This window comes from Elephas maximus, chromosome X (assembly GCF_024166365.1).
Source record: "Elephas maximus indicus isolate mEleMax1 chromosome X, mEleMax1 primary haplotype, whole genome shotgun sequence".
NCBI classification, from domain to species: Eukaryota; Metazoa; Chordata; class Mammalia; order Proboscidea; family Elephantidae; genus Elephas; species Elephas maximus.
The window spans coordinates 159,291,529-159,297,703 of record NC_064846.1 but is presented as its reverse complement, the minus strand read 5'-3'; positions in this window follow the sequence as shown (position 1 = coordinate 159,297,703).

Here is a 6,175-nt window from a genome sequence, read left to right as displayed (position 1 = left end):
CTTCCGTAAAGATTTCCACCCTAGTATACTGAAAAAGAAGAACAAAGTGGGAGGCCTCACTCTACCTGATTTTAGAACCTATTATACAGCCACAGTAGTCAAAACAGCCTGGTACAGCAACAGGTACATAGACCAATGGAACAGAATTGAGAATCCACAAATAAATCCATCCACATATGAGCAGTTGGTATTTGACAAAGGCCCCAGAACAGTTACATGGGGAAAAGACAGTCTTTTTAACAAATGGTGTTGACATAACTGGATATTCATCTGCAAAAAATGAAACAAGACCGATACCTCACACCACGCACAAAAACGATTTCAAAATGGATCAAAGACCTAAGTATAAAAGCTAAAACGATAAAGATCATGGAAGAAAAAATAGGGACAACGCTAGGAGCCCTAACACATGGCATAAACACTGCACAAAACATTACTAACAATGCAGAAGACAGACTGGATAACTGGGAGCTCCTAAAAATCAAACACCTATGCACATCCAAAGACTTCACCAAAAGAGTAAAAAGATTACCTACAGACTGGGAAAAAGTTTTTAGCTATGATATTTCCAATCGGTGCTTGATCTCTAAAATCTATGTGATACTGCAAAAACTCAACTACAAAAAAACAAATAACCCAATTAAAAATGGGCAACAGATATGAACAAGCACTTCACTAAAGAGGACATTCAGTTGGCGAACAGATGCATGCTCATGATCATTAGCCGTTAAAACCAAAACCAAACCCATCCCACAGCCGTCGAGTCGATTCCGACTCATAGCGACCCTATAGGACAGAGTAGAACTGCCCCGTAGAGTTTCCAAGGAGCACCTGGAGGATTTGAACTGCCAACCTTTTGGTTAACAGCTGTAGCACTTAACCACTATGCCACCAAGGTTTCCCATTAGCCATTAGAGAAATGCAAATCAAAACTACAATGAGATTCCCTCTCACTCCAACAAAGGCTGGCATTAATCCAAAAAACAAAATAATAAATGTTGGAGAGGCTGTGGAGAGACTGGAACACTTATACACTGCTGATGGCTGTGTAAAATGGTACAACCACTTTGGAAATCGATTTGGCACTTCCTTAAAAAGCTAGAAATAGAACTACCGTATGATCCAGCAGTCCCACTCCTTGGAATATATCCCAGAGAAATAAGAGCCTTTACACTAAGACATATATGCACACCCATGTTCATTGCAGCACTGTTTACAATAGCAAAAAGATGGAAGCAACCAAGGTGCCCATCAACAGATGAATGGATAAATAAATTATGGTATATTCACACAATGGGATACTACGCATCAGTAAAGAACAGTGAGGAATCCATGAAACATTTCATAACATGGAGGAATCTGGAAGTCATTATGCTGAGTGAAATTATTTGCAAAAGGACAAATATTGTATAAGACCACTATTATAAGAACTCGAGAAACAGTTTAAACAGAGAAGAAAATATTCTTTGATGGTTACGAGAGGGGGGAGGGAGAGAGGGAGAGAGAGGGTTTTCACTAATTAGATAGTAGATAAGAACTATTTTAGGTGAAGGGGAAGACAACACACAATACAGGAGAGGTCAGCACAACTGGACTAAACCAAAAGCAAAGAAGTCTCCTGAATAAACTGTACGGTTTGAAGACCAGCACAGCAGGGGCAGGGGTTTAGGAACCATGGTTTCAGGGGACATCTAAGTCAATTGGCATAATAAAATCTATTAAGATAACATTCTGCATCCCACTTTGGAGAGGGGCGTCTGGGGTCTTAAACGCTAGCAAGCGGCCATCTAAAATGCATTGATGGGTCTCAACCCACCTGGATGAAAGGAGAATGAAGAACAAGAACACCAAGGTCACACGACAACTATGAGCCCAAGAGACAGAAAGGGCCACATGAACCAGAGACTTACATCATCCTGAGACCAGAAGAACTAGATGGTGCCCGGCCACAACCGATGACTGCCCTGACAGGGAGCACAACAGAGAACCCCTGAGGGAGCAGGAGAGCAGTGGGATGCAGACCCCAAATTCTCATAAAAAGACCAGACTTAATGGTCTGACTGAGACTAGAAGGCCCCCGGCAGTCATGGTCCCCAGACCTTCTGTTAGCCCAGGATAGGAAACATTCCCAAAGCCAACTCTTCAAACAGGGATTGGACTGGACAATCGGGAAAGAAAATGATACTGGTGAAGAGTGAGCTTCTTGGATCAAGTAGACACATGAGACTATGTTGGCATCTCCTGTCTGGAGGGGAGATGGGAGGGCGGAGGGGATCAGAAGCTGGCCGAATGGACGTGAAAAGAGAGAGTGGACAGAAGGAGTGTGTTGTCTCATTAGGGGGAGAGCAACTAGGAGTATATAGCAAGGTGTGTATAAATTTTTGTATGAAAGATTGACTAGTTAAACTTTCACTTAAAGCACAATAAAAATTAAACAATAAAAAAAAAAGATAGGTCTGGAAAAAAAAAAAAAGAATTTACAGCCTTGGAAACCCTATGGGAAAGTTCTACGCTATGAATCCAACTCAGCGGCAATGGGTTTGGGTGGTGGAAACAGTTAACTTGCTTGCTGTTACTCGCTGTTAACAGAAATATTGGTGGCTCAAGTCCACCTGGCAATCTACTGCTGAAAAACCCTATAGAGCACAGCTCTACTCTGACACACATGGGGTCCCCAGCAACTGGTCTTCCCTTCTTCACTGTAAACCTTATGAGGCAGAGACCATGTCTGTGTTGGTAATAATTATTACCAGCACTTAGCAGAATGTCTGGAACACACACAGTAGGTGCTCAATACGCACGGGAAGTAAGGGAAATAGTAAGGAAGACTTAAGCTCAGTTCGACTCCTATGAATCCTTTAAGAAGTGTTAAGCAGTGCTTCTCATGGGCTAGTTATGCTGGGCCAGTGGGTTCACGTCTAAGTAAACTTATTTTAAATAAATCACCTTTCTGCAAACACTAGGGTTTTAACATCATCTCTGTAGGGAAATGAACATGCCTAGATGACAGGGGAATAAATTACAATAATCTAACACAGTAGTTCCCAACCCAGGGATATTTGGCAGTAATCTGGAGACATTTCTGGTTGTCACAACTGGGGAGCGGGTGCTATTGGCATCCAGTGGGTAGAGGTCAGTGATGCTGCTAAATATCCTACAATGAACAGGACAGCTCCCCACAAAAAAAAGTATTATCTGGCCCAAAATGTCAACAGTGCCGAGGTCAAGAAAGTCCACAGCAGACGCACTTCTTGGAGAGAAACCAAAGGATGGTGGGGGACTTAAGTTCTGGTTCCTCTTTCCATTTGCAATATTTTGCAATTTACAAAATTGAGAATGAAAGGATACCTTTACAAAATTTTGTTTCAAGGCCAAATGATTATGAACTTGGGCTTTGGAGTTAGACAGACCTGAATGCAAATCCAGACCCTGTAGCAAATTACTACTCTACGATCTTGGACAAATTACTTAACCTCTTTATAAGCCTCAGTTTTCTCATCTGTAAATTGGGTATAGGAACAGTACCTGCAACAATGAGTTGTTGTGGAAATTAAATGACATAATGCTTTCAGTGTTTAGCAATTGTGCCTAGCGCATGGTAAGTTATTGGTTTAGACTCCACGTATCTAAAAGTCTGAATGATTAAAAAGAAAAAAAACTGTCAATTACCCAATATAAGATACAAAAGGAGAAAAAATATCAGTCTTCATTTCTCTACTATAGAATGGTTCCCACATCTGACTGATCATTAGAATCATTTGGAAGGAAGTGACTTAGGTGGACATCCGGGGGAAGAGGCAGGGAGAATAGCAAGGACAAAGGCCCTGATTGGGAACATGCTGGCATGTTCAAGAAACAGCAAGAAGGCTAGTGTGGCTAGAAGGCAGTGAGCCAGGGGAAGAGTTTGGGGAGATGAGATAAGAGGTAAGGAGACCAGGTCACGTCACTCATAATCTTTAGTGCGTTTTGAACAGATCATTTTAGCTTCTGCCTTAAGGTTAGACTGTAAAGGGGCAAGGGAAGGAGCCCTGATGGTGCAACGCTTAAGCGCTCAGCTGCTAACCAGAAGGTCGGCTGTTTGAACCCACCAGTCACTCCTGGAGAGAAAAGACCTGGCAATCTGCTTCCATAAAGATTTACAGCCTGGGAAACACTATGGGGCTGTTCTACTCTGTCCCTATAGGGTTGCTATGAGCCAGAATCAACTCAAGGCAAATAGGTTGTTATGGGGCAAGGGTGGAAACAGATACCACTCAGAAGGCTACTGGAATAGTCCAATCAAAAGATGATAGGGTACAGGGTTTCTTTTTGGGGTGATGAAAATATTCTAGAATTAGACTATGATGATGGCTGTACAACTCTGTTTGCAACTATATACTAAAAAATGGAATTGTACACATTAAATGGGTGAACGTTATGGTATGTAAATTATATGACAATAAAGCTATTAAAAAAATGGGAGAATGTATCTGACCAAGGACAAATGGTACTGAGAGCTTAGCTGAGATTAGAAGACATAAACTTGCATCAATTTGCATAATTATATGATTTCTTCCAACATACTCAGAAGTGTACATACAGAAGTAAATAAAACGATCCAGGGTTGGAGTTTTGCTCAGTGGGTGCAATATAAAGGCAAGGACAGAAGGAATTTCAGGGTGCTTTTTATGAGAGGGGAGTCCAGGCGATCAACTATGGGGCCATGGGATTCAGTCTGGATAGTAAAGGAAATAAGAATAAAATGAAAACTGACTGGGGAAAAAAAACCAATGGATAAGATTTGAATTCCTTAATATGACTGATTATGCCTTTTATGATCTAGCCGCTGCCTATCTTTTGAGCCTTTTCTCTTGCTTCTTACATTTTACCTTCCATCATACAGAATTTTATATTTTCTCGAATGCCTCCAGCTCTGTCTGAGCCTCTGTACATTCGATGCTACCCTTCCCCTTTCTGTTTTTCGGTCTCTGCTTAATCACTGTTTCCTTAGAAGGCTGTCCCTGATCCCTAGGAAACCCTGCTACATAGTCCTACAACACCCTGCCCTTCATTTACCTAAATGCTTTCTTTGAAACAAAAGCAACAGCTCACTATCAATACAATGATTGTAGGCCGTGCTAAAAATCCAAAACAGTGGTTGAAAAATATTTCTTCCAAGATATCACTCTTGTTTTATTTGAATATGAAGTCAGAGGATAATATTTGAACCTATGTTTATCTGCTCTCCATTTCTTCTTACTAGTTTTAACCTTTTTGTAGTTGTAATAACGTTTCCATCTGGCTAGTTGTAAAATGTTTCAAAAATACGTGCCTGCAACTAGATGATGTCACTATGAGTGCATTTTTTTTAGATGAAAAAATCCAATATTTATTTCATTGTTCAAAACTCAATTTTTAAGTCTTCCATTTATTTAGAAAAATGTATTTGCAAATGAAAATTTCCAGTATGATAATTGACATTTAAATTATATAAACATTTTACATGTTTTGTTATGTTTTTGTAGATTTTGTATTTGAAAGGTATTAACCTTTATAGTGGAAACCCTGGTGGCGTAGTGGTTGACTGCTATGGTTGCTAACCAAAAGGTTGGCAGTTTGAGTCCACCAGGTGCTTTTCAGAAACTATGGGGCAGTTCTACTCTGACCTATAGGGTCGCTGTGAATCAGGATGTACTTGATGGCAACAGGTTTGGATTTTTGGTTTTTTAACCTTTATAGTGCTGAAAGTGAAGAGGACTTGAAGCACTTACTAATGAGAATCGAAGACTACAGCCTTCAGTATGGATTACACCTCAACATAAAACAATTGGTCCAATAAGCAATGTCATGATAAACGGGGAAAAGATTGAAGTTGTCAAGAATTTCATTTTACTTGGTGTCACGGGTTGATTTATGTCCCCCCAAAAATGTGGGTATCAACTTGGTTAGGCCATGATTCCCAGTATTGTGTAGTTGTCCTCCATTTTGTGACTGTAATTTTATGTTAAAGAGGATTAGGGTGGGGTTGTACCACCTCCCTTACTCAGGTCACATCCCTGATCCAATGTAGTTTCTCTGGGGTGTAGCCTGCACCACCTTTTATCTTACAAGTGATAAAAGGAAAGGGAAGCAAGCAGGAAGTGGGGGATCTCATACCACCAAGAAAATAGAGCATGTCCTTTGGACCTGGGGGGCC